Source organism: Pleurodeles waltl, chromosome 10, assembly GCF_031143425.1.
Source record: "Pleurodeles waltl isolate 20211129_DDA chromosome 10, aPleWal1.hap1.20221129, whole genome shotgun sequence".
NCBI lineage: Eukaryota > Metazoa > Chordata > Amphibia > Caudata > Salamandridae > Pleurodeles > Pleurodeles waltl.
Window position 1 is genome coordinate 967,693,073 of NC_090449.1, and position 17,236 is coordinate 967,710,308.

At 43.8% G+C, this 17,236-nt stretch overlaps 1 protein-coding gene across 3 annotated transcripts in view; it reads left to right on the forward strand.

Moving 5' to 3' along the window:
- Nucleotides 1-204: 204 nt before the first annotated feature.
- LOC138262072 (sterile alpha motif domain-containing protein 9-like) overlaps nt 205-17,236 on the forward strand; it is a 63,808-nt gene continuing 46,776 nt past the window's right edge. Inside the window, exons 1-2 of one of the 3 annotated variants that reach the window (XM_069211797.1) lie at nt 205-310; nt 10,901-10,942. The gene's annotated coding sequence lies outside the window, so the exon portion shown is untranslated. The remainder of the gene's footprint in view (nt 311-10,900; nt 10,943-17,236) is intronic. The other 2 variants (XM_069211799.1, XM_069211798.1) reach the window with 2 other exon arrangements.

The following is a 17,236-nucleotide window of genomic DNA, read 5'->3' on the forward strand; positions in this document are numbered from 1 at the left end:
TTAGACGATGCTAACTACCAGTTGGACAGTATAACTGCACACTGAGCAAGATAGATAAAGGTCCTCGATTTTAGGATACAGCAAATTAAGACTGATATATTGCACCTGGGTGAAAAATGTTGCAGAAAATCGAAAATTGAAACAAGAAGCCAATTTTTTTTTTTTTTAGCCCTGTCGCTTTAAAACCATTATGTTCAGCTGAACAGTTTTCAGGAAGTGGTGGCTGGGCATCCCCAGCTGAGAAACGAAACTTCAGCGCCCTTGTTGAGTCCAGTGGACAACGAAAGGGAGACGGACTGCACTTCACTCAGTAAGTTCTTCGTATTTGAAAGAATGTTTCCAGAGAGAAGCATTTCTGGCAACTTATTTAAAAAAGACACAGTCCCCGATATCTCTTTATTGGTGCATTTTTCGTTGTTCTCATGTTAACATTAAACCGCTGCAGCATGATAGCGCTTGTAGGCAATGATGCACCCCGTCTCTCAGCAGAGATAGAAAACATGCCTGGGACGTGCATTGGGAACACTCTCAGCACAGCCTCTGTATGCGTGAGGAGTCGGGGTAAAACCTGAGGCGGAGAGATTCTGCTATTGAACTGAGAGCAGCATCCTCAGATTAAAGAATGAGCTGTTGTTCGAAATGGCGGGCGAAAAGGGAGTGGTCAGACGAATGGCGAGTGAGAGAATTTCTGCTTGCCTTTGATTTGGGTAAATACGAATTGCCTGTATTCATTTGGGGGGACAGGGGTGGGACGTGCGTAATGCAGAAGTAATATCTGACTGGGAAAGGAGTGATACTGATGATTATACTCACAATAATAATGATAATCACTTACGCCAGGGACATTTCCTGCTGCAGCGCTGAGCCCTTTTTTTGAGGTTTAGTGGCACTTCACGCTTAACGCTTCGGAATTTTTCATTATCACGAATGTTGTTCAGGGCAAATTTGCATAATGTTTCCCTCCACAATTTGGGAACTCTAAAGATACCCATGGGTTATGAATTCCCCAGAAAGAACTGAGAAAATTGCCAAATTATGGCACAATTTCTGTTTCTGATAATGAAAAAAGAATGTTTGCAAGAAAAAAAAAATGTTTCCTTCTAACAAAGCCATAAAGAAAAGGTTTGCTTTGCTAGGAGCACCATCATCCCAGCTTCCAGGAACAAGCAGGTCTGTAAAAAAACTAATCTTTTGCCCGACTTTTGCATTTTTCTAAGAAGTATTCGATTTTTTCTTCTTTGTGTCATTTCTAGCTATTTGCGCATTGTGGTAGAAACAGATGTGAAAGCAATGGATGAACCAAGAAAGCTACACAGTTATGTCCGCCAAGCCCTTCTCGTCGCAGAGATCTAAAGCATTTACTGGATAACAAAAACATCTGAGACCCAGGGCCAACAAATGAGCAGTAGTTTATATTGTGTGTGTTTTTTTATTGTTTAGCGACCATTGATGTATCCACATGGTAAGCTGTTGTTAGCCCTGGCAGCTCTTGGCGTGGTCTCCCTGTACTTTTTGCTTTTGACCTCCTGTTTTTGCACTCTTTGCTGTAATTTGTCTTGGCTGGTTTTGATACTCTGGGCATTTTACCACTGCCTACCAGTGCTAAAATGCAAGTGCTGTCTGTCTAAATTGTATTTGTGATTGGCATACTTGATTTACTAGTAAGTTCCTAGTGCAATGCACAATACGTTCCTAGGGACTGAAAATCAAACGCTACTAGTGGGCCTGCAGCACTGATTGTGCCAACCGCATGAGTAGCCTGTAAATATGTTCCAAACCTGCCACTCAATCAATCAATCAATCAATCAAGGATTTATAGAGTGCACTAATCACCCGTTAGGGTCTCAAGGCGCTGGGGGGAGGTACTGGTCGTAGAGCCATGTCTTGAGGCATTTCCTGAATGTCAAGAGATCTTGGGTCTGGCGAAGGTGGAGCGATAGGGAGTTCCAGGTCTTGGCAGCTAGGTGAGAGAAGGATCTTCTTCCAATGGTGGTGCGGGGGATGGAGGCGAGGGCGAGGCTGGCGGAGCGTAGATTTCGGGTGGGGGTGTGGAAGGTGAGTCTGTCGTTGAGGTAGGCTGGGCCTGTGTCGTGGAGGGCCTTGTGAGCATGGATGAGGAGTTTGAAGGTGATCTCTTTGATACTGGTAGCCAGTGAAGGTCTCTGAGGTGGGGGGAAATGTGGTCGCGGCGTGGGATGTCCAGAATGATGCGGGCGGATGCGTTCTGGATTCTTTGCAGCTTTGTTAGGAGTTTGGTTGTTATTCTTGCATATAGGGCGTTTCCGTAGTCCAATCGGCTGCTGACCAGGGCGTGGGTGACAGTTTTCCTGGTTACGACGGGAATCCACTTGAAGATTTTGCGAAGCATGCGGAGAGTGTTGTAGCAGGAAGAGGAGATGGCATTGACCTGCTGAGTCATGCTGAGTGTGGAGTCCAAGATGAAGCCTAGGTTTTGTGCGTGGATGGTGGGTGAGGGCGTGGTTTCTAGGGAGGTGGGCCACCAGGAGTCATTCAAAGTTGAGAGGTTGGTGCCAAAGATGAGGATTTCTGTCTTGTCTGTGTTTAACTTGAGGTGGCTTGATTCCATCCAGCTGGCGATGGCGTGAAGTCCGCTGTGGAGGTTGTTCTTTGCAGTTGTAGGGTCTTTCGTGAGGGAGAGGATGAGCTGAGTGTCGTCTGCGTAGGAAACTATGTTGATGTGGTGGGTTTGTGCGATGTTGGGGAGGGGGGCCATGTAAATGTTGAAAAGCGTGGGGCTGAGCGAAGATCCTTGGGGAACGCCACATATGATTCTGGAGGCTTCTGACAGGAATGGTGGGAGCCGGTCTCTCTGGGTTCTGCCTGAGAAAAATGACGAGATCCAGTCAAGTGCCTTGTCGCGGATTCCAGCGTTGTGGAGGCGTTTGCGGAGAGTGTGATGACATACCGTGTCGAAAGCTGCGGAGAGGTCCAGGAGGATGAGTGCTGTTGTTTCTCCTGCGTCGAGCATGGTCCTAATGTCATCTGTGGCAGCAATGAGTGCAGTCTCGGTGCTGTGGTTTCTGCGGAATCCGGATTGGAAGGTGTCGAGTACCTTGCTGTCTTCCAGGAACCGGGATAGTTGGCTGTTTATGATTTTTTCGATGACCTTTGCTGGGAAGGGGAGGAGGGAGATCGGCTGGTAGTTCTTGGGGTCATCTGGGTCAGCAGGGCGTTGATTTCTGCATGCTTTCAACTTTCTGGGAAGGTGGCTGACTCAAAGGAGCTGTTGATGGTTTTGCAGAGGTGGGGGCGATGATGATGTTTGCCTTATTGAAGATGTGGTGTGGGCAGGGGTCCGATGGTGATCCGGAGTGGATGGAGGCCATGGTGGTGGTGGTGTCCTCTATGTTGATGGGGGTTCAGGTGTGGAGGAGGTGGGTGTTGCTTGGAGCGTTGGGTTCTTGGGTCTTTGTAGTCAGCTGGTGTGTCTGGGGTTTGAAGATATTGTGGATTTCTTCTATCTTTCGATGGAAGTGGGTTGACAGTGAGTTGTAGAACTCCTGTGATGGTGGGGGTTCATTGGAGCAGGTCCTGGGGGTGGAGTACTCATTGATGATGCCGAAGAGCTCTTTACTGTTGTGAGTGTTGGCGTTGATGCGGTTTTTGAAGTGGGTGCTTTTGGTGGTGCGGATTAGTTGGTGATGTTTGCATAGGGCATCCTTGAAAGCAATGTGGTTGGAGTTGGTAGGGTCAAGGTGCCAGGTTTTTTCCATTTTGCAACATAGCCATTTGGATTCCTGTAGTTCTGGGGTGAACCAGCTGGCCTTGATTCTGTGGGAGGTGTTTGTTTTTTTTTTGAGCGGTGCGAGCGTGTTGGCACAATCTTCTATCCAGCGATGCAGGTTGGTGGTGGCTGTGTTGGGGTCTGGGGTCCCAGGGGATGGGGCCCGGGCGAGAGTGGAGATCAGTTGATCCAGTGATATTTTGCTCCAGTTGCGTCGGGGGTTGTGTGCGGTGGTGGTGAGTGACTGGTTGCTGGTAGGAGGAGTGGATGCAGCAGTGGTCTGTCCAGCTGAGTTCGGTGGTGTGGCTGAAAGAGATGTGGTTGCTGGCTGAGAAGATGAGTTCGAGTGTGTGGCCTGCGGAGTGGGTGGGTGAAGTGACGAGTTGCTTGAGGCCAAAGTTGGCGAGGTTGTCGATTAGGTTGGTGGTGTTGATATCGTTGTTATTTTCTAGGTGGAAGTTTAGGTTACTGAGGAGGATGTAGTCTGTTGAGGCGAGGGCTTGGGAGCTGATGGCGCCGGCGATGTTGTCGCAGAACTGCGGTCTGGGTCCAGGGGGGTCTGTAGACCAGTGTTCCCCTGAGTGTGTTGTTGGCGTTGATGTGGATTTTGAAGTGGAGGTGCTTGGCGGAGTTGATGGTGTCGTGGGAGATGGTGGAGACTCTTATGGTGTTTTTGTGGACTATGGCGATTCCTCCTCCTGGTCTGTTGATTCGGTCTCTTCTGGTGATCTTGTAGTTTTCTGGTATGGCTATGGCTACGTCTGGTTCCGAGGCCTAATTCATCCAGGTTTCGGTGAGGAATGCGACATCGGGCGAGTATGTGGTCAGGAGGTCCCAGAGTTCAATTGCATGTTTGTGGACGGAGCGGGTGTTAAGTAGGATGCATCTTAGGCGGTTGTTCTGATTTGTAGTTTGGAGGTTAGGTTGCAGGTGAAATTGCAGGCTTTGCAGGAGAAGGGTCCTTTGGTGCGCGTCGGTGTGGACTGGAAACAGATGGAGGAGCATCCTGGATTAAGGGCGTGGAGTTCGTTGGCTGCGCAAAGGTGTTCGGTGGCGTGGGAGGCATGTTGCCCAGGGGGTCTGGCGCTGGGCACGGTCTTGGCGCGGACGGGCGCAGACGGGCGCGCCTTTGGCATGCCTTGCCGCTGCAGTGTCTGTGTGTGCACTTTTAAACTGCCAATTCGACCTGGCAAGTGGCCAAACCTTCCCTTTTACTACATGTAGGTCATCCCTAAGGTAGGCCCTAGGTAGCCCTATGGGAAGGATGCAGTGCATTTAAATGGTGAGACAAGTACTGATGTGTCTTACCTGTCCTGATAGTGAAATACTGTCAAATTCGTTTTTCACTATTGCAAAGCCTATCTCTCTCATAGGTTAACATGGGGACTGACTTTAAATATCTGTTTAAGTGTAGTTTCACATTGGGAGCAGGTAGAGATGTAGAATTTGGGGTGTCTGAACTCAATTTAAAAATACATCAGTTGTTTTTTAGATTGTCTGTTTGAAAATGCCACTTTTAGAAAGTGTGCATTTTCTTGCTTAACCATTCTGTGCGTCTGCCTGCTTGTGGAATCTACGTCTGGGTCAGACTGACAGTTGGGCTGTTTTTGTATTCCACTATGCAGTGACACAAAGGGAGCTGGGGAGTGTTCTGCATATCCTGGGCTAGAGTGGGAAGGGTGGAGCTGACACCTGCACCTGCACCTGCACCTGAAAGGACTGTGCCTGTCCTCACACAGTGCAGTCTCAAACCCCCTGGGGCCAGGCCTGGGCAAGGCAGGATCTTGCAAACAAATTTGACTACTTCCAAGGCGGAAATGGGTATAAGTAGGGGACCCAGAACCCCAGACTTTTAGACTACTTCTGGATCAAGAGGAACTTCTGCCAAAAAGAAGGGATTGATGCTTGAGGAGGACCTACCACTCTGACTGTTGCTTTGCTGTGCTGGCCTGCTGCTGCTTCTGCCGAAGAGGGAAAGGACTGGACTCTGCTTTCTGTAATCCTGCTTGTGAAGTGTCTCCAAGGGCTTGGACTGAGCTTGCCTCATGTTCAGAAGTCTCAGGAACAGCAAAGACTTCACCTACCAGCCTATGGATCTACTTGCTGTGGATCCAAGCTCGCCAGGTGGTGCCTACTCCAGTCTCTGGGCCCCTGGGAGTGAAAGGTGGTTGAAAAACAATAATAAACAGTTGCACCGACTGCAGACAATGCCTGGACCAATGCCGCTGCCTGACCCTGTGAAGCCACCTGCAGCCAAAACCGTGGTCCCTGCCGGAGTGCGACGACCCCACCGGCATCGCAGGCCTGACGCCACTGTAGCCACGCTGACGTCCCGTGACTTTGTGAGTCCCAAGAGCTGTGTCACCTACGTTCGTGACACCTACTCCGCCGCAGTGCCTGCAGCCCTGGGGCATGACTGCGACCCCGTGAGGTCCCCCCACAGCATAGTGACCCGCCAGACATTGCCCTTCCGGGGCATAAGGAGCCAATGCTTCGCACTGATGCTGCGTCACCTCCCCTGCTCCACAGTAAGGAACCAACGCCGCACTGGATCAGTGACGCCTCTTCTCCCAAACTTTGTGCACCAGCTTGTTTCTTCGCTACCAAACGTACTGTACCAAATGTGTGACTCGTGGCCGGCACCATTTGCATCTGATTATTGGGAATGACACCATCATGATGCCGTGATAACAGCAAATTGAAGCATTTATGTTTCTAAGCACTGTATTCAAGTTTGAATATTCATAAGTTTGCTTGTGTATGTTGGATTTTTGTTGTTTTGGTCTTGTTTTACTCAGATAAATATTGGCTATTTTTCTAAACCGGGGTTGAGTGATTTTGTGGTGTTTTCACTGTGTTACTGTGTGTGTTTGTACAAATACTTTACACATTGCTTCTGAGAGAAGCCTGACTGCTTGTGCCAAGCTACCAAGGGGATGAGCAGGGGTTATCTGAGCTGCGTATCTCCCTTACCCTGACTAGAGTGAGGGTCCCTGCTTGGACAGAGTGCAAACTGACTGCCAACCAGAAACTCAATTTCTAAGAGCTATAATAAACAAAACAAGGGTAAGAAGTAAACCTATGCATTTATTTTAAATGTGTCGAAGTAACTGAGTGTAGGAACAGTGGTTATTTGTACAATTTCAAATTTTGGGGTTATCAACACTCTATGTAATTCAGAGGGGATTTTGCACAATGTGTTAATTCTAGCACACAAGCTTCCATTTGGAAGTCACAATGTAGAGAAATCTGAATACTAATAACGTCTCTTATACTATTCTGTATTCCCACGTTTTTCCCTATAGTAACCGTACCACACTTTCATTGTTGGGCATATCATGAGTGACAAGAAAGGCCCCAGAATGCAATTAGGAAGCATCCATTTTTCACCTTATATTTCTGTGAGCAAAGTTCTGGAATGTGAGAGGGTCCACAAAATTACTATGATCTAGGATTTCCACACTTCCTGCAATAAAAATGGTACCTAACTTGGGTTGCTGCACCGATTACCTGAGATAATACCTAACCAAACAAGGAAGTATGCATAGACCACATTGAATTCATTTGGTCACAGTTTTAATCCATGGATGATAGGCCTACCCAAACAAGTGGAATAAGATATACATTGGGAGGAGTGTAGGTACACTGAGTGGTAGGAATTTTGTGTATCCCCACAGATTACAGGACTTTCCCTCACAGACGTATGAGGTAAATTTGTGATTTAAGGTAACAGTTGAAGTTTGTAGGGCATTGTTGTATCCAAGCAGGTCACACCACTCAGTCCTTTTCTGGGTGTCTGGTTTTCAGAAATGTCTGGGTTTGCTATAGTTCCCTGGGTGGTGTCTTGGCCCAAATACCATAGCTACACAAACTGGAAAAATGTTTAAATTTTCATGGTGAAAATCTGATGTCTCCACAATGTGTTTTGGGGCCTATCATATCACAGGCGATGTGCCCAGCCACACAGGTAGGGTGCCAGGTTTATTGGGAGAAGTGTGGGAATGTTGGGTGGTAGGAATTTTATCTATCCCCAGAGATTCCGGAATTTTGCTTCATAGAAATATGATGAAAATGTATGATTTAAGCCAAAGTTTTAGGTTTGCATAACAGAAAGACTGTTGGGCTGTTAGTTTGTCGAGGACTCGGCCTAATGCCTGGGAGGCATCCCCAACCATTTCTTTTTTGTCTATACCAAAACCCTGATGTCTACTGACCTGGATGAGGAGATTATGGGTAAACCCCATGTACCGGGATGAAAAGACTACCGCAGCTGATATTGAGGTGGTGCACACCCTCAAGCATGCGCAGGACACCCACATCCTTCCTTGCTTTTAAAGAAAAATAATGAGCATCCCTGGTGTTACTAGGAAGGTGTTCTTTGGACAGGTTTGGTGGGCACATTGAGAGTAAGCCACCAAACATCCCCTTCAGGGGAGTAGAGGGACCATTTTCATATTTTTAAGTGAAGGAAGCTCTTGCTGATGACCATGGGATGCTTCCTCTACAAAGACTTCCGTGATCACAGGATCGCAGAACCTAAAGCTCCTCTTTCACATTCTGGATTTATTTTTTTTAAGTGACAATCCACACTGGCTACTTACCAATCTTAGGCTTTTCAAGCTTGATCCTGGTGCTGTGAGTGGGTACTAAGCAGTATCCTTAGTGGTTACTTAATGTGAGGTCCTCAGGCACTGTTGTACTCCAACTAAAACTATCTAAGCCCCCTTAGAGAGCCAGCTGTACAAAGGAAGTAATATGGTTGTACAAATGGCGGGCAGTAGTACCTGATTGGTTATAAAGCATGGAGGTAAGAATGGGGATGATGTATGCATTTCATTTAGTGCGCAGTATGACTTATTGGTTTTTAAAATTATGTCCTTAGCTCGTGTGTTTGTTTATGAAATGAACAGTCCCCTCCTACTCATTTACAACAAACTGGTTCTGTGGCCAGCTCCACTTCTTATTGGGCTACTGCCAACCTGCCACAGTAGGCCTACAGAACAAAAGGTTTTCTCTTACCATGTCTCCTTTTACACTTAGCTATAACTGAGCAGGCCTTACCCTGTTTCCTTTCTAGTTATTGATTTTCCTGGGCCCTCCCCAACTGTGTTTCCGTAGCTGTAATCTGTCACATTCCTTGCTCCCGAGTCTTCCTGTGAAAAAGTGTAGCCCATTGTTCCAGTTTTAGGAGAACTTTTCACACATCATTAAGGAAAAGCACCGCGGGTCATCGACTAATTTTAATCAGCCAACTGAATCTTAAAGCAGGTAAAACGTAACTTTCTAAAAGTCAATTTTCCTAAACTTTTAATAAAAAGCCAACATCACCACTGAATTGCAGTTTAAAAAAAAATAAAAATAGTGTTTGAATTAGTTCAATAGCTTATCCCAAACTCAAGATAGCATGGTTATGATTTTATTCAGAACACTTTTTTTTTTAAATAGGATAGCTGCAGTCCTTTACAGTGGATATAGCTTTTGGGAACAAAACACTGTAGGTACATGGTAACATTAAATTCTTTCATGTAGCACTTTTAAATAAAAGGCATCCTACTTTTGGGCTACAAGGCCTTCTTATGACTGACTTATATTTTAGCATCTATATCAATAAGTTAAGAACCCATTTGTCTACTTCAACTAGAGATTGTACCAAAAATTGCCCATTCATCTTCCCAGCGTTATTGTACGCCAACAATGCTGTTTTAATGGATAGGACGCCCAGTGCTATACTCATTTTATTAGATATTTATGGGTAGCTTAGACATGTCAACAAATTATGAGGAGTCACACATTATGGCCTATGGGCCAGGCAGGATAAATTTGTTGTGTCTGAAGATAAAAGATCACCCTTTAAGCTCCCTACTGAACTTTAGCTACCTTGGCTCTACCTTCAGTTCTTCTAACTCTTGGCATCCCCAAGTCAACACAGCTAGCACAAAGCTAGGAAGTATGTCTGGGTCTTTATTCAATCTTGTTTGGAGGGAAGGCAGGGGCCTCACTTCCCCTTATATTAAGATCTATAACCTGCAGTGTTCCTACAGCTACCTAAGGAGCCGGGGCATGGGAAAACCATAATGCCTCCCCCATTCAGGTGGAAGAAATATGATTTGCAGGCAGCTCATGAACCTTCCACCAACTAGTTCCCATTTTATTTTACATTCTGAACGAAATCTACCATATGTTTCTGACAGAGTCAAAGTGATCCCGTTCCTGTCTTGGGTGAGTGTGTGGTCTAATTCTGAAGATAGTTTTAAAAGAAAAGTTATCTTTATTTGCCTTACTCAAATAAGGGTGTTTAAATCCCCTGGGTGAAATATGTCTACAAGTCCTTCACTGACATTGGTCTCCCTGAAATGTTTACTGCTTTGGTTACCATTAGCAAATCTGATGAGTGGTTGGTGAAGTCCTGCCATGAAGAATTCAGTCTTTCCTGAAGAATGGTGGAGGTTTTTAGCAAGCCCTCCATCAGTAACTATTTCACTTAACTAGAAACAGGAGAGTTGGCATTTTACTTATCTTTGGAACTCTCTTGGTAGGAGAGATCTCTTCTCTTTGGATTTAGGGCAGGCGCTGTGTGGCATCTTGTGTGCTTTGTCCTGGCACAAAGCCCTGAGGCAGTAGTATCCTGGCCTGCCCATATGACGGGTCGGCTGAGCAGTCTCTGTTACATTTTATTTTCTTTTGTAAATTTTATTGGCAATTCTTTTTATGCCTTCTCAAGCATATTTTGAAACCATTTGCCTTCAAGAAATGCAGAGTTGCCCTAATGTATCTTCAGAGATTAGGCAGTCCCAAAATTTGTTATTTTTTTTGGTTGTTTCCCAAAAACATATGTATATAGTAGGAAATCGATTGAAGGATAATGGCAGCTCATAAGCATAGTCCTTGGAACAGCTGTCAACACACCAATGGTCATGCCTGACTACTGAGTTACTGCACTGCAATGCAGCGGTCCTCTCTTGTATAGAGCTGTATTCCTAACTGATTTCAATTATTGTCCTAAGATTTAATAACTGTCTTTTTTATTCTTGTAATGAATTGTGTCATATTATTTTAGGATTTTCATACAAAAATCAAATAAAGGTATACAAATAAAGAAAGAAGATTGACTGATTTAATATTTAAAAATATGGTCATCATGAGTTATTTTGACAGGTTCGTCTGCAGGTTCGAAGCTGGAGGAGTCAGGCTACAAAGGTAAGTTTGAAGCCATGTTTCATTTATCAGCCTAATAGATGGCACAATCTCTGGAATAGTCCACAAGTGACTTTTCTTTTAACTGTTCCATGGCCTTACTGGAGTTTCCACTTAACAACTACCCAATTTTACCAAGTTTTAATAGTCAAACAAGTACACTGAGGACTGAGTAGCAGTGCTCCTGTTGGCAGGGTTCAGTCACCAGCAGCATCAGTCCTAAAATGGGATTGACCACACAAAAAGGCACTATCTCACAATAATCATTGGCAATACCAGTATGTCTGACATATACATAGTAAGTGCACACATGCAGACAGACACAACATCCAGATACAACATTCACTCATACATTGCCAGAGATGTTATATAGATGCATATATGCAGACAGAACAACAAACCTATAAGCATGCAAGCATGTAGATAGACAGTCTCTCAGGCCGGCGTTGGTACAGACCTATAGGCACCCATCGATGTAAACTATCTGACATGCATTCACCTGTCCATGCAGACTGAGAAGCTTGTCCTAACTGATGTGGGTTCAAGTATTCCACTCTATGATGCCCTTAGGCTGTCTCAGGGAATCACATGTGACAGGAAAGTGGAAAGGAAAGGAAAATCAGGAATTATTAAGGAGCTTTGTGAGTGGAATAATCCTCCCCAACACAGTGCGGTAGTTAGAAACCAACATTCAGTCTCTTGTTGGAGGAAGGAAGAACATAAGTTGCGCTGCAAGAGAAAGAAGAAAGTCAAAGGAGGCGGTATGAGGCATAAATTAAGGAGGTGCTGGAAGTGTGAAGACTCTAGACCCAACAGAGAGATTGGCTGCTAGAGAAAAGCCAATCATTATGAGGTACCCATGCAGGCAAACCAACACAAAGAGGCTGACACATAGGGACAACTAACATACCAGCACTCATATAGTCCCACACAGTCCCACACAACACAGATACCATCACATAGCCCACAAGAAGGCACATATATATGGGGACAACATGAAAAAAAGAGGGAAGAAAGTTTGGATGTAGGTTTAATGTCCACTTCACATTTAGAACAATCGAGGCTAGTCGCTGATCTAATCTGAGGTAGAAAAATGATTGCTGTCAATACCTATTCAGTCTGTTGCCTCTCCAAACTGAAATGTCTTTTTTGCGCATCCACTACAGAGAGACTTCCATTGGGTTATGAAATGTTTTGTTCTCAATGCCGATTTAATATCTTCCCTCTTTCAAATTACCATGCGTCAACAAATCAATGCTGTCTGCATTTCATTTCAGTCTTTTTTAGATCTTTGCTATAGTCCTACATTAGCAGCAATAAAATGTGGTAACTTGTTTCTTCAAATACATGTCAGATGTACATTAACTTTTGGAAATCTATTGTAAACTCGTTTTCACATAGGTTTTTTTGCTAGGTATTTGTTACCAGTTATTATGATTGCATGAACTTACCCAGGATCTCATTTATGAGGACCCACTTCTGATTGTGTAACACTGTGGGACAGAGGCTCATCTGCATCCATTTTCTTTTTCTATTCAAACTGGATAGGAAGTTAAATAAGTGAATGATCCATTCGTCAGTTTGCAATTCCCTTCCTCAATGATTTAACGCAAGTGATGTACACGTGACCAAACAGAGACTGGATACATTGTGAACATAGTTTACAACTATCTCTTTATGTGCCAAAACCTCTTCAATGAAAATCAGACTATTAGGTCATGTCTATTGTCTCCCCAGACAAAGCAGACAGTCACCAAATTGTTCACAAGTAAGACATGGACAGACCTAATCAATAAATATAACCTAACCATATTAAATCAATAACTGTGAAGGGTATTATCCATCAAGAATATACATAACTCCTAAGCACAACATAATTATTGCACACCTATTTTCTTTCTGAACAAGCTTTTGTTTAATCAACATAATCTGCTTTTCAGATATAATAATCATCACAAACAACAGAAATATCCAATGGTTCCATGTATTACTATAAACAATCACTTCTTCACTTATACTTCACTTATACTTAAATTATGAGTGTACCTTGTTTTTAATTCAGTTCTTCGAAATATGCAGTGCATTTCACAAACATATTCCTTGGAAGAGGTGCATTATTGCAAACTGTAAATCAATTTTTAGTATTGATTAATGTCATATTAATGTACACTCACTAGTAAACTCTGATAAGCATGCAATGTGTACTGAGAAGGATGAGTGACAAATGAAGTGATGTAACAATTAAGTGAAATGAGTTAAGAAATGCCAACAAATGCACATGTATAGTGGTGTATAGTGGTGTTCCCAGACTGTCAAGGGAATCGTGCCTTGGAACACCCCTTTTTCAACCTCTTGAGTGGGAGTTATGATTGCTGGGACTTCAGCACTCATGACCAAGATCTTTGCCCCATAAATGGATTTACGCCAGCCAGGATCTCCATTGTGAATTCCTGGGAGTCATTATGAATAGACATTTGTTTGTAAACTTACCTTTGTGAATAGGGCCCAAAACATACCACGAGTGCCAGAAAATATCAAACTAGGATTAAAAACATTCCAACCAGAGCAGTCTTATTACCGTTGCTGGTCTCACAAACAGTGCTGGTCCAGGAAGATCACCACTCAAAGTATATAAGGCCTTGAATGCCTGCCACTGCTGCTAGGGCAATGAAAATACTGGGAGCTGCCAATATTGTGTGATCACTTTTTACTGTGGGAACTTCCGTGTATGGCTTCTCTCTAAGTTTTGGGAAACTTAGGGACTCATTATGAGGCTGGCAGTCTCAAGACTGCCACCCTCGCAGTGGTAGTCAGGACCGCCGCTGCTGTGGTGGGCTGACTGCCACATTAAGACCCTGGCGGCCAGGGTTCCGCCATCTCTGCCGCGATCGGTGATCTCGATGGGTTGACGGCAGTTGGAGATTGCAAACCGCCAGGGCAGTGCTGCGTGCAGCACCACCCTTCTGATTACGACCTCGTTCTCCACTAGCCTTGTCATGGTGGTATTACCACCATCAAAAACCTGGCGAGAACAGGTGCAAGGGGCCATAGGGGGGCACCTGCACTGCCCAAGCACTTGGCATGGGCAGTGAAGGGGTCCCACTGCCGAGCACCCTCGCAATGTCACTGTCTGCTTTACAGGTGACAGGATTGCCGTTGGCTCGATTCTGAGCCGGAGACAATGCTGCCGCCTGCTTCCCACTAGGCTGACGGGCAGAAACGTTGGTTTCCGCCCGTCAGTCTAGCGGGAAACTCCTTATAGGTCAGGCTGGGTAGTCGCCACTACTACGGCAGCCACCCTCTCAGGAGTTTGGCAGACGGGTGATCCTGTCCGCCAAACTCATTATTAGGCCCTTAGTCCCTCCTTGAGGCAGCTACAGTATGCTTCATCATTATTATATTTACTTTAGGAGAAAACAATACATTATTGACAATTTTCTCCCAAAACCATAATAAAAACTGATAATAATTTATTCCAACCTTTTTACAGTGTGGGGAATAAAATCATAAAATGATTCACTAGTCCCCCATTAAACCTTCTAATGTCATGACGTATTCATGTGCAAAAGAGAGCATTTTTAGTTCATTGCTACGACAGCTTAAACTGTCTAGTGTCCAGATCTATTGTTTTGAAGGTACATAGAGTGGAATTTACATCAGCCCCTTAACTATGATTGGATGTCTTTATTGTCTTTCTCAGGTTTCTCCCTTTGAGTTGGTGGCGTTCTTCACTGTTTATTTGTTTGACCCATTCAGGAGCATTTAGGTCTCACAGTGTTCTTCTTGGTTGACTTCACTTCTTACACGTCTATCAGTACTTGCATTCAGAGGACTCTTTTTTTCCTCGAAGCTGTCAGCAGCAGTGCATGTGTTTTAATGCTCTCTCTTCCCCATGTATTGTTTCCCTCTTAACCATGCCACAACCTGCACATGCTCTCACTGTTGTTTCCTCCATGTTCCTAGATTCTCTTCAGTGTTGCTTCTCCTGCCTTTCGCCCAAACTGTTATTCTCCTCCACTGTTCATCTTTTCCTAATTGGTGGCCCCGTTCCACACTACTAAATTGTGTGTATCTTTATTTTTTTTGTTTTGGTTTACTACCACTCTGTCGTTGAGTGTCCATCTTAAAGTAGGCTGTCCCTCATTTCAAGAAGACTGTCTGCATGTCAGCTTGCATGGCAGACACTAACAAATGGGTTTCTATTATTTAAAGAAAACCATTTGAAAATGCCAGCCACATAATTGTGTGCATCCAGCATGGCCATCTTTGAATACGTTTGTTAAGGTATCAAAAATGCTTTGGAGGGGGTTTTCAGAGACACTTCTGTGGAGGTAACCATCATGGTGGTCATCTTTTAATGTGCTTCCAATCATTGACCAGCCCTATATATGGGTGGGTTGTATGTAAATCTTTCCTTAATTGTGCCACAGGTGTGCAGTTTCCCTTGTGCAGGGGACAGAGATGAAATGCTTCAGTAAGCACTGAACTGCTGTCAAAGCAGGTCCATGCTTGCTGAAGCAATGGCACCGCAGGGGAGGCCATGAGGCGTCTCCTGGATTGCCAGATAGCCCCTGAAGGGCTTTTTGATTAAAAAAAATATTTATTTAAAGTAAATGAATAAATATCTATATAGGAACTGCAGGGGAGCCCTTGAGGGCTCCCTCGTTGTCCCAGATAGCCCATTAAGGGCTAAAAAAAACATAGCTCAGTGTGAAGGTCACAGACCTTCACACTGAAGTTTGGGGGATTCGAGTCCAGCTGGACTAATTTCCCTATAAAAAAAAAAGAAAAACAAATTATTATAGCTTTTTAAAAAAATAAATACATTTTTTATTTTAAAATCAAACACAAATATCTCATTCTAAATATATGAGATATTAAAGCCTAAAAAAACTCTATTCCCCTCTCACTTTCTTTCTTTCTGTCTCTCTTTCAATCAGTTTCTCCCACTCACACACCCACTCAGACATATTTATGCACCCAGTCATAGACCCACTCAGAGACTCACACATGCACTCAAAGACCCACTCAGACACTCACACCCCCACTCACAGACCCACTGACACCCTCATGCACTCACTTACAGACCAGCGCACACACTGACACTCGGACTGAAACACTGATGTACGCACTCTCACACCCAGACAGACAATCTGACAGCCACTCCTCCCCCAGATACACCCTCTCACATTTATTCTCAGTACCAGAGAAGCTGCGGGCAAATCCTGCTGCGCAGTAACAAAGGGCTGAGCACAGAATGATTTTGGGTGGTTAGGGGGTGTTGGCCGCAGGGTCTGGCTGCAGGCTAGGTCTTGCGGGCAACCTCCCCCATGGACGGTTGGAGGCTGTGCACAGTGCAAAGTTGGGTTCTTATAGTGGGTTGGCCCTGTGGCCAACAACTACCGCAATGCTGAAGGCCATGCACGGCTGTGATTGGATTAACCTATAAAATTACTATAAGTTAAAAAAACATAGAAATTCACTGAGAAAACAATGGTTACAGGGACGTTATCATTAAGAAATAACATTTATAAAAACATAGAAATTCACTTAAAAAACAAAGGTTATAGGGATGTTATGTTTAGGGTCACATTTAAAATGTACAGAATCATAGAAATTCACCAGTTATACTTTGAGTTACCTCAAGTAATTATAACTCGTGCCCTAAGCTAACCATAACTTGCGCCCTCGCTATGCACTGCTAATTATCCCACAAATTACGGCACTCATGCCATATTTCATAACATCATTGATAATATCAATGGAATATTTGCAGTAAAATGTTTGACAAAAAACTGTGCATTGTGGGAGTGCGAGTTATTGTTAAATTAAGGCACACGTTATAGTTACTTGAAGTAACTCTAGCTATAACTGGTGAATTTCTATGGTTTTGTACGTTTAAAATGCAAGCCTAACTATAACGTCCCTGTAACCTTTGGTTTTTAAAGTGAATTTCTATGTTTTTAAACAATTCTAATTCCTAACTATAACATTCTTGTAACCTTTGTTTTTTTCAGTGAATATATATATATATATATATATATTTATAAATATACTTATAGGCTACAAATTAAAAACTGTAACAAATAAATTGTGAACATTTTTAAAAACACACCAATTTAATTACATACAAAAAGTAAACAATATGAAAAAAAACTTTTTACTAAAAGTAAATTCTATTACAAACAGTCCTAATTAAAAAAAATATAATTTAAAATACACTGAAATATAATAATATAATTTCAAACAATATAAACAAAGCTATAAAGTTCTAGGAATAATACAGACAATATTGCC